At 40.7% G+C, this 11,532-nt stretch overlaps 1 pseudogene; it reads right to left on the reverse strand.

Annotated features, from left to right (window-relative positions):
• Positions 1-7,398: 7,398 nt before the first annotated feature.
• LOC117456440 (zona pellucida sperm-binding protein 3-like) lies at positions 7,399-11,195 on the reverse strand (annotated as a pseudogene).
• Positions 11,196-11,532: the final 337 nt, after the last annotated feature.

Here is an 11,532-nt window from a genome sequence, read left to right on the forward strand (position 1 = left end):
GGGGGATCCCAGAGGTTGTTTTTTGTAAGTTGCCTTTATCTGTTCAGTCGCTTGAAGTACTTTTTTGTATGCTGGTTATGCAAAAATGACAGTTTCTCTCCTAGTTCAATACATATTGGGGTAAATTATTGTCTCTTTAGTCATGAACAAAAACATATTTCAGCTAAGGTGAAGAGGAGTGATAGAGTGTATTATGTACCAAGAATCAGTCTGCAATTTACAGAGTTAGACGATTACATGTTGAACCTTATGGAAAAAGTCCATACACAAAACAGAAAGGGCCAATTAGCCGCGTTCACACTGCGGTACTTTTCCCACAAAGGTTCATGCGAACTTAGTTCATGCTCGCGTTCACACCAAAAAGAGCCGGTACTAAAAGTAGTTCATGCGAACCTTTTAATCCCCTCGAAAGTCCCTGCTAGAGAGCAGGGACTTTCGAGCGGCTCTTTTTTGAGAAAAGAGCTATATTTCTGATTGGCTGGGCGGATTGCAAACCACGCCCCGTGAAACTCTGAGAATGCCATTTTTATTTCCTCACATTATTGCCCAGCGCACCAACGGAGAGAGTACTGTTTTTGAAAGCAGTTATGGCAGCAGTTATTGCAAATAAGTCATCGGAGCGGTGGAGTGATGAGGATGTGTCGGCGCTTCTGTCGATTTATTCCGAGGACGCGACCCAGCGGCTTCTGCTAAAGGCAGTTTCCAATGCCAAGTTGTACGACCGTTGTTCACTGAAGTTACGCGACCTGGGAATCTTCCACAGCGCTAACTCATGTAGGGACAAAATAAAGAAGCTCAGGCAGGACTACAAAAAAATAAAGGACCACAATAATAAAAGTGGTAACGACCGGAGGACGAGCAAATGGTACGATATATTAGATGCTCTGCTCGGCCACAGGCCCTCATTCTCCGGCACAGCGGCGACAATCGATTCGGGCGAGCTGGTGTGGGAGGCCGCTGAAATGGCGGATTCAGTGTTCAACGACGACGACGACGACGACGACGAAGAAGGTAAAAATAAACTACATGCACTGCACTGTTTTAATCTGCACAATACTGGTCTCATATGTAACTTTATTTGCTCAGTAGATCGAGCTGGCCATGCTAGGCTGAACTGGCTAACACTGTTAGCCTGCCGATCCCGAGCAGGCTAATAACAGCTAGCTGGCTAGCTATTCTCGTCCACTGTGAAAACGTTTTGACTTGTGAATAAGTGTGCAATGTTTCTGTAATTTGCTTCACTAACTAATCGTGTGTTTTCAGGGGCAGAGATGGGACAACTCTTTCTAGAATCGAGTGAGCTTTCCCCTCCAGATCGGGACAGCAGTCCTCGCTCGTCTCCCTTTCCACCAACCAAACGCAAAGGTACATACAAACACATTTACTACTCTGGTCTTGAAAAGAACGTTATGCATCGAACTGATGTCCACTAATCAGGTTTATTTCCGTCTTGGTACAATTATGAAACACCGTGAAAATACATCGTTTACACTTTTAGCGCCTTTTTTCACTCTCACAAATGTAAACTTCCGGGCTAGAGGTCGCATGACTTCCGGTAAGAAAACTCCTAAGATTTTTTGACAAAAAACTAAGTTCAAGCATACATTAAGCACTCTTCACAAATACAAAACAATAAATAAGGGCACCACACACACACACACACACACATTATTTTGCTTACTTTAACATCATGTCTCATGGTGGGGCTAAGCCATTTCTTGGTATGGGTGTAGCCTACCCCAGCCATACCCTGGCGCTGCTACTGGTGGCACGTATGGGGCGGGCCATTCTGCACATGCGTTAAATGCGTTAAATATTTTAACGCAATTAATTAAAAAAATTAATTACCGCCGTTAACGCGATAATTTTGACAGCACTAATATATATATATATATATGTATGTATGTACATACACACAAAGTGTGTGTATATATATATATATATATATATACACACACAGTGTATGTGTGTGTGTATATATATATATATATATATATATGTATGTATGTATGTACACACAAAGTGTGTATATATATATATGTACACACAAAGTGTATGTGTGTGTGTATATATATATATATATATATATATGTATGTATGTACATACACACAAAGTGTGTATATATATGTACACACAAAGTGTGTATATATATATATGTATGTATGTATGTATGTATGTATGTATGTACACACAAAGTGTGTGTGTGTGTATATATTATGCTATTTGATCCTATCTTACCTTCTACTTTACACCTGCATTTTTTACACTGTCCCTGCCTGCACCCTGTCCAATGTTGTCTCCGTGAAAAACCTACTAGTAAACAAATTCCTTGTATGTTGTAAAACTACATGGAGAATAAACTGATCTTGTATCTTGCTTATTTGTCCTCTTAGGAAAGCGGGCTCAGGATGAGAGCTTCCTTGACACCATCGCGGCAATGGAGGACCGGCGTGCCATGGCCAGCAAGGAGAGTGAGGACCGACGTGCCATGGCCAGCAGGGAGATGCACGACGAACAGATGTTGTCTGTTCATAAGTCCCAGGAAACGGACACCAATCTGGTCATGGTGATGTTGCGCCAGGCTGACGTGATGTCGCGCCAGGCTGAGGCATCGGCGCGCCAGGCTGAGGTGTCTGCGCATCAACAACAGGCCTTCCAGGTTGGGGTTCTGGCAGTGCTTTCCGAGCTGGTTAAATCCAACAGGCCTTCTTCGCTGTAGTGTGTATATATAGGGGGGGGGGGGGGGCTGTGGCTCAGTGGATATTTATGCTGTACTTTGAATCGGGGGGTAGCCGGTTCGAGTCCTACTGCAGTCAGCATGTTGTTGTGTCCCTGGGCAAGACACTTCACCCCAAATTGCTCCTGTGGTTGTCCACGGTATTGAGTATGTAAGTCGCTTTGGATAAAAGCGTCTAACAAATGACATGTAATGTAATTGCCACTGTTTTGATACTGACACTTTACTTGCACTAGTGTGTGTCTGCTGCGGAGCCTATCCCTACACCTGGGACAGTTTATTTGGTATTGTTGTTATATATATTGCCACTGTTTTGATACTGACACTTAACTTTTGCACTAGTTGCACAGTTTATTTTGTATTGTTATTATATATATATATATATATATTGCCACTGTTACTATATTGTTTTGGTACTAAAACTTTAACTTATACGACACACCTGGGACAGCGTGATGCCGTTATTATGTCTTGACTGTGCTAAATAAAAGAGAACCTACATAGCGATTAAACAGATCCTGTATCTTGCTTATTTCTCTTAGTCTTACGCATACACACAAATAATTTATCATATCATTGAGATAAATAATGAAAATACAAGGGTTAATATCCTGTTGCTAAATCAGCCTGAGGACACTATATAAATAAATGTACATAGTTGTAAAGTACCCGTATAACTGGTGTGTCTGCACTATTGTAATTGTGTCTGTCTTGACTGGTAAATAAAAGAGAACCAAAAGCACTGTAGAAATATCAGTTTTATTGTCAATTAAAAAATGTCAACACTGTTGAGATGCCTCATAAGGGCTGTGCGCGTGTCTTGGGGAGGCTGCTCCCCAGTCTCGCCAATGGCTGGCGCTGGCCCATCAAGCTGGGTCGCCGGTAAGGCAGTCCATTCGGCCCTGTACTCATCGCCATTACTCTCACAAAGGTTATGTAGTATGCACAGTGGCGACTGGTCATTAGGGGCAGGTGGGGCACAGCCCCACCTAGTGTCAGCAGAAAGTATTAAAAATAATGATTACAACAAAATGCAAAAAATAAATTAAAAAATATATAAAATATATTTTAAGATCATGTTTAATCATCTGATTCGTCTGTACATTGCTGTTTTAGTATGTGTTCTTCTAATTAGTGTCTACAGTGTGTGCCTATTGAGCTGTTTAGAGCCATGTGGGACAAAACCTGATCCTGCCCCTCCCTCTTACTGTCTAAGTGAACGGTGACTGCAAAAACTACACTGCGCATGCTCAGAGTATTTTCCTATTTAATGTGTGTGGCAAAAAATAATGACCATAGGGGCAAAGTGCTGCCATCCCCACCATACGTCATCTCACATAATTCAGAGCTGATTGGCTGTAAGTACGTGTGCTGCGAAAAGTGTGGTGTGTGAAGAGGAGGAGAGAGAGCTGCAGTGAGGCGTCCTAAAACCAGGAAGTAAGCAGCGCATGGCTTCCCTCCACAAAAAAGCAACGAGATTTCTCCATAGAATTTTAGAAAATAGCTCAAAATAAGATCTGTGGGAAACGTAGCTGTTAGATAAATGTACGTTTTGTTCAGCCGGATAATATCCACATGTCTACCCTACTTTTATCATTTTCGAATCAAAAATCTATTGATTAGATTAGATTTATGATACACTTTTGAAACTACAAGAAGATAAGGAGGATTTTTACAAAAAAGTAATAGAGATTTTTGTCCAGAGGGATAGGCAAATGGACTTAATCTTCAAGTCAAGGTAAGACTGCAATTTTATTGAAAATGGAATCTTACTAAAGAGAGAACAATTCAATATTTAAATGATACAATTACATTTTTTTGGGTATCCTTCTGTTGAACTGTCTGTTTAAAAGTAATTGAAGCATCAGACAAAAAAAGCTTTTGAAAATAATATTATATTTTTAAACCTGAAGAGTCAGTGCCAGTGCCTCACCAGCCATGAACCTCTCTGCAGAAGCTTATATATAGACATCTGAGTTTTTTGTGCCCCACCACTTTTGTACATATAGAAACGCCACTGAGTATGCAACATGCTGCCACCTGGATTTGTATCTTGTCAATCTTGCAGTCGTTTCGCTTCATCAAGCACCTCCATCTGCCCTTCAGTCTGCCAAAAGCGTTCTCCACCACCACTCGTGCTCGGCTTGTCTTGAAGTTGTACACACTTCCATTATCTTGGAACGGTTTCATCAGCCATCTTTGCAGGGGGTAGGCTGAGTCACCAAGGATATAGTAACCCACATCATGTCCACCAATATCCCTTGTCACATGAGGAAGTAGACCACCCCTATCCACAAAACTACCCAGTGATGACAAGCCTAACACTCTGCTATCATGCATGCTACCTGGTAAGCCAACAAAAACACTCCAAAAGAGGCCCTTGCCATACACAACACCCTGCAGGACGAGCGAGTGCCTGCCTTTGCGGTTGAAATACTCGTTGTGGTGTTCCTCTGGTCTCAGAATGGGGATGTGTGATCCATCTTCTGCACCTACACACCCCATCTGCGCTCAAAAAATAACGCCATCTCCTTTAACTTCTCAGAGTTCGGCCATGGCATAAACTCAGGAAGGAGTAGCGTCACAACAGAGGAGCAGAACTCGTGCACACAGCAACACACCGTAGATCTGCCGACTCCAAACAAATGAGAGATGGTCCTGTACTCAGAGTTGGTCGCAAGTTTCCACAGTGCTATGGCGATTTTTTTACATACAGGTACACACTCCCGGAAGTTTGTGTCGCTTCTCCCCAACGTTGCTCCCAGGCGAGAACAGAGGTATTGAAAAGACTGCTTGGACATTCGGAAATCTTTAATCCACTGCTCATCGGTGTACGTTGGCACCACCGTCTCCCACCAGGCCGAGGTTCTATTGTTCACCCAGAGAGAGCGTGGGATACGGCGCGCACCGTAGTATTCGCATATCTGGAACACATACAAAAGCACAAATTAGCTCAACATGGGTCATTCCAGAATTGGAGGACAATTTAGACACCAACATTTTTGAAAAATGAACCTTTAAAATTTGATAAAAAATGGTTATGTATTTAGGAAAAACAGATAATAAACCATCAAAAAAAGTGATTTGCCCAGCTAGGCATCAAATGTATATTTTCCAATGAAGAATTACCCCGGTTACTCTAATTATAGTAAAAGGGTTGAAAGCAACAGGGTTGAAAATCAATGCTAATTTGAGCTTTAACCTCAGGAATTATTGCTAGATGTAGCATGTAATGCTACTTTCAAGGCAAGGACAAACTTGGATATCTAATGCAAGAAAGATAACTTTGAAATTAATATGCTTTATTCTGAAAATATCAGTAACAGGGTGGAGTGGGTCAGAGTGCCACACTCTTTTAAGACTGAAAAGATTGTAAACGCATGTTGAGGGACACACCTTCTGTGCAAAATTACTGTTATTTAAAATATGTTTATGATTTAACAAATTGATTTTACCATTACAAGAGACATATCAATAGAATACCAAAAAAAGTAAATAAAATCCCTATTTCAAATGTTATATTTGACTTGCAAGTTGGTCACCAAGATTTTTTATATGGGGGACATGAAATGTCCTACAATTCTGGAATGACCCACATAACTCCACAAATCCTACATTAGATAGTATTATGATTTACTGATAAATTACCATTGCTGTTCTTATGGCGTGATAACGCTCATCATCCTCAGCCGCCCTACGGTCAAACAAGGCCAGAGAGCGTGCATTCCGTCGTCCAATCCTTTTGCTATCGCTTCTTAACCGTCTTCGCTTCCGAAGCAGCGTTGCCATTTCAATTGAGGTGGTGTAGATCTGCTTTTGTGGCTTAAATAACTCAGTTACAACGCTGTATAACACGAGCACAAAAACCACATCAGTCAACTCCATCATGTTTGAGGTCTGCGGTCGGAAGTGTGTGTTGTTCTTATCTTGGTTCTTCTTCTCGGTTTTTGGCGGATTGCAACTTTAAGGTGCATACCACCACCACTGTACTCGCCGTGAAGTGGTTTGCGGCCTGCCAATAAACCCAAAGCAGAAGAAGAAGAAGTGACGTCAGCTGCTTCATTTGCATAATCCACCCCCAGGGACTTATTCTGGTGTGAACGCGATCTGTACTTAGTTCATGCGAACTAAAGAGTTCGCATGAACTAAGTTTGCATGAACCTTTGTGGGAAAAGTACCGCAGTGTGAACGCGCCTATTGAGTATAGTGCTGAAAAGCTTTGAATCCATTCTCTTCATTGTTCAGCCATAATATTCTTTGGAAAATTACTGAGTTTAGCCTTGACCTGCTTGAAGAATACAGAATACAAATACTTACATGATAAGCATTAACTGTTAAGAGTTCTCGATTGGAAATGTGAACAGAAAGTGTAATGTAATCATATTGCTTTCAAATATTTTGTTTGATCAATATTTCTGGGAAATTGACACAGGAAAGAAGTTCATGACATTGAATAGACCTGGAAATGTTCCCAGAAAGAAGACAAGGTCATCAAGATTCAGTAATACAGCTAGTTTAAACCATTTCACACAAAAGAAAAGTTAAACTGAATAATTTGAGAACTTCAATTAAGTGGTTCGGAAATATTTTTTTTATTTTGTATTGGCCACATACAATCTGCAATGCAAAAAGAACCACGAATAAAAACCAAATTAAAATTGAAGAAACCAGTCAGCGAAATGGATCCATTCCTGTTGGGAAAACAAAGTTTAATATAGCCGTTCAGAATAAATGTATATTGCAATACAAAACCCTTACCTTCAGGAATACACATCTGTGATGGTAAATGGCCCAATGACTGCTTTTTGTACCATTCCATGTTTCTCTGCAAAAATATATATTTTAGTACAAGTCAACCAAACAAGTGTAATACAGCAGAAGTTGTGTACATACCTGACGCAACACTCCTCTGCCTCCTTGACTTGCATTTCGATTCACAGCAGTCACAAAGATTGCTCTGGGCCAAGTTGTCCAGCAACTCCCAACTGAGTTCATGAAGATTGGATGAAAAGATAATTCAAATGCATCTCAACTCTTCCAAATAAAGATTCCACAAAGTTTGAATAGTTATGAATGGGATCCATCTGTATCTTCAGCAGACTGGGCTTGAGCTGAATAAGTCATCTCATGTAAAATAATGAAGCTACAATTCAAATTCTGATACATTAAAGTAATATTTGTACCCATGCCCTTCGACAAAGTGGCAGGCTTTCTTAGTGCTGTCAAGACCATTGGGGTCCCAAGCCAAAAGTTTGCAGTGGATAAAGACCTGTTGAGTAGAGGGGAAATATAGGTGTCATGGCATCAATTAATCTCAGTTTCCACAATAAAACCTTGACTCTGAAAAATAAATGTAAAGGCCAATTTACCTCTTCTCCCATAGCAAACGTAAAGGTCTGAAGTGATAGGCGGATCTCCGATGACTTTTGCCTTGGTTCGAATTTTGATCGTGAAGACACACTTTCCAAAAGACATCTGTTGGGTTAAAGAAAATGTATTAGCATTACGACCAAAATATATTTTTGAAATCAATGCTCATTGCCATGAGTACCCTTTATTGGTGATTATAGGGTACATAGTGCTTTCAGGGTACAGCTCGGGTGTGGTAGCAGCTACACATTCCTCAAGGGCTGATGGGTCTCCTGCACCACACTAGCCATGATGGGGATGATGGAGCCCAGAGGAAAGCGTGTAGATTCAGCAGGGCCTGAGAAGTCGTCTAGGGCAGTAAACAGGAGAAGAGTCATTAAGTTACAAAAGTCAGGGAGAGCTGCCGTTCGTAGAGAGTTTCTCATGTTGTTTACCCACCATTCATGAGGCCAATGTTAAACTGCAGATCTCCTAGACTGTAGGTTTTAAACACCGGGTGATATATCGTAGCATACCAGTGTTTGGGCCTGCAAACAATAAAGCAGAAGGGTACAGAAAATGCTGCAAAGTGAAACTATTGAACTTATTATACATCTTTCTGACAATATTCATATTAAACAACTTTTAAATCAGATTCAGACTTTTGGAAATATTAAACATTGCTCAGAACTCGGTAAAGAGGCATTCTTCAGATTTTAACATTAGTGTGTATTGCACAGCTCGTTAAGGCTAGAGTGCGTGATTTCACAGCTAGAGTGTAGGACAGCTTGAAATTCACCTTCATATATTATTTTCTTTAGACCTGCCAAACCCTACACTCCAGACATAATTTTTCATGAGAAAACATCTCGTAGCTCCATTAAAGCCAATTGTACATTCAGGCTCATCTAAATCTCACACCTTTAGTTAATTTTCCAAAAATGGCACATTGACCCGAAAGTACACAAACAGCACACTTCAGATGCCAAGGGTTCTTGAGATGCTTTACACGTTGACATTTCACCGATATCTGTTACGGTTATTCAACAAAACGTTCACATGCAAGAGGTTTATCTCTCATTCAGAACAATGGAAAGGCTCTCCTCTCACTGATCACTGCACATCACCATGGAAACATTTGATCTCTGGGCTCAAGCACAGGTGTTTCATAACGTTGTTAGCTCAAACATAAACACCTGTGTGATGGAACATGATGATGTCATAACTCCAACTGACATGCTCAGAACGCCACCAAACATCACAACACTTAACACTGTGGCCCTGAAAAGTTCTACATCAAATCTGATTTTCTATTTTTTTTAATGTGGTGTTACTATGGCAATGCATCACTCGCCATAAAACACGATGTTGCTGTAACTCCAATGGACACGGTCTAATCGTCCCCCAATATTCACTTGTATATCACCGGTCCATGCCTCAACAGCTCTATGCCAAATCTGAGATCTCACCATATGCCGTTTCCATGGAAACGCATCCCTCGCCTTGAAACACGATGTTGTCGTAACTGATGTGAAAATGGTCAAAACACCACCAGACTTCATATGACAGTTCATGGTCCAGCCCTCAACATGTCTATGTGCCATTAGTGAATTTTCCTCAAAAGCTGTTGCCATGGCAACGCATCCCTTGCAATAAAACACAATATTGCTATAACTCCTATGAAAATGGTTTGGAAAACTTCACATTTGTGCCAACAGTCCAGCCATGAAGACATCATACAGGACAGTTTTGAGATTTATTCAAATGCCGTTGCCATGGCAACACAATGCTCACCATGAAACATGGTTCTCATAACTTCAGTGAAAATGCTCCAAACTTCACAGGTTTTGTAACGATGAAGCCATCCACATATCGAAGCGTATTATGGGGTGTCAAATACCGTTTCCATGGCGACAGATCATTCGCCAACAACTTAGTTCAATAGTTTGCAGTTCAAATATTCTGCTACTTTTCCAAGCTTTATTACTTTCTTTAAAGTGTTCATGTATCATGTCAATCTAACAATTCTTCACTTTCTTCTTACACATTACATTTCAGCATAGCAATTCAACATCAGCATAAAGTATTACCACTAGCAATGTCTTCAGGAATTGCATTCTCTAGTTATGAACTGTTACTCCTATGCTAAAAGACTTCCTCCACAATGCAAAAAACTTAAACTTGTGATGTTCAATTAAAACTATGAGAAAAACTCAATTGACAATGAATTGGGAACACAGTGTACCTTAGGGATTGTTCCCAGTAAATGGGTACATTTTTTGTTGAGAATACTTCAATAGATAAAGCTAATTTGGGAATAGAACAGAAACAGGCTGTTCCTAAATCAGTCTCCCATTCATTGTCTATATAGCAGCTTCAGACTTTATATCTGATGACATCACAAGTTTGAGACGGACTTCCATGGTTGGTGGCTTTGAGAGGGAGAAGCTTATCAAATTGAACTTTCCCAGGCCATGAAAATGCCAAATTGGAATTGTTAGTCAAGGGTAGTGTCACCCTTTTGCACCTTATGTTGGTATGAACACTAACCTCTCATATGCACATACAACTGGGTGGGTGAAGGCCAAATTGTAAGAATCCGCAGAAACAACGTAGGTCAGATCATTGCTGTAGACCAGTGCATACCCGGTGACCTGTTAGAGAGACAAAGATCCCCCTGAGAGAGCTGTAGGAAATATAGCAGACTCACAGGTTTAACATATATATATACACATACCAGTCTCCTAAAGTTACAGTCAGTGAGATCCACATAGAAGTAGGCCTCTCCTGCTGAGAAGCTAGTTGGGAAACAGTTACCCAGACGGAGAAGCGACGTGTCGGCCTGGGGTCGGCTTTCTGTCCACATCGTCACAAAATCTGGCCCACAGTCCACTTTCATGACCATTGCATGTATGATATGTGTAATGTGTATTTGTAAAGCGCTTTGAGCATCTGGAAAAGCGCTATAATAAATGTAAGGAATTATTATTATTATTACTTTCATGTCTGCAACACAAAACAATTAAGTTTAGACTCAACTATTTGAGTCAAGGATAATAACATGGCTTTAATTGTTTCCAGTCTTACCTGCATATACCGCCATGGCAGCTGCCAGGCTCAGAAGCAGTGCACCTTGACAAAATGAAACCATCATGACCGAATGCTTGCTACTGACACAGTGCATGTTCTTATACCTTGTTCCATTCATCAAGATAACGTCTTTCACCTGGTGCCTGTCAACAGTCCCAGCTGCAGCAGCTAGAACACTGATTACAGCATGGGGAGCATCCAATCACATTAGTCCTTACACCCAATTCATTTTTATTCAGCTTCATAAGCAGCACAAAATCACCATTTCTTAATACATGTATTATCCTGTGTGACTACCTTAAATTCTTATTTAAAACACTTTGAGGATCATAGTGCATGGGTTGTCTTACTTATG

The sequence above is a fragment of the Pseudochaenichthys georgianus genome, chromosome 12 (genome assembly GCF_902827115.2).
Source record: "Pseudochaenichthys georgianus chromosome 12, fPseGeo1.2, whole genome shotgun sequence".
Classification (NCBI taxonomy): Eukaryota; Metazoa; Chordata; class Actinopteri; order Perciformes; family Channichthyidae; genus Pseudochaenichthys; species Pseudochaenichthys georgianus.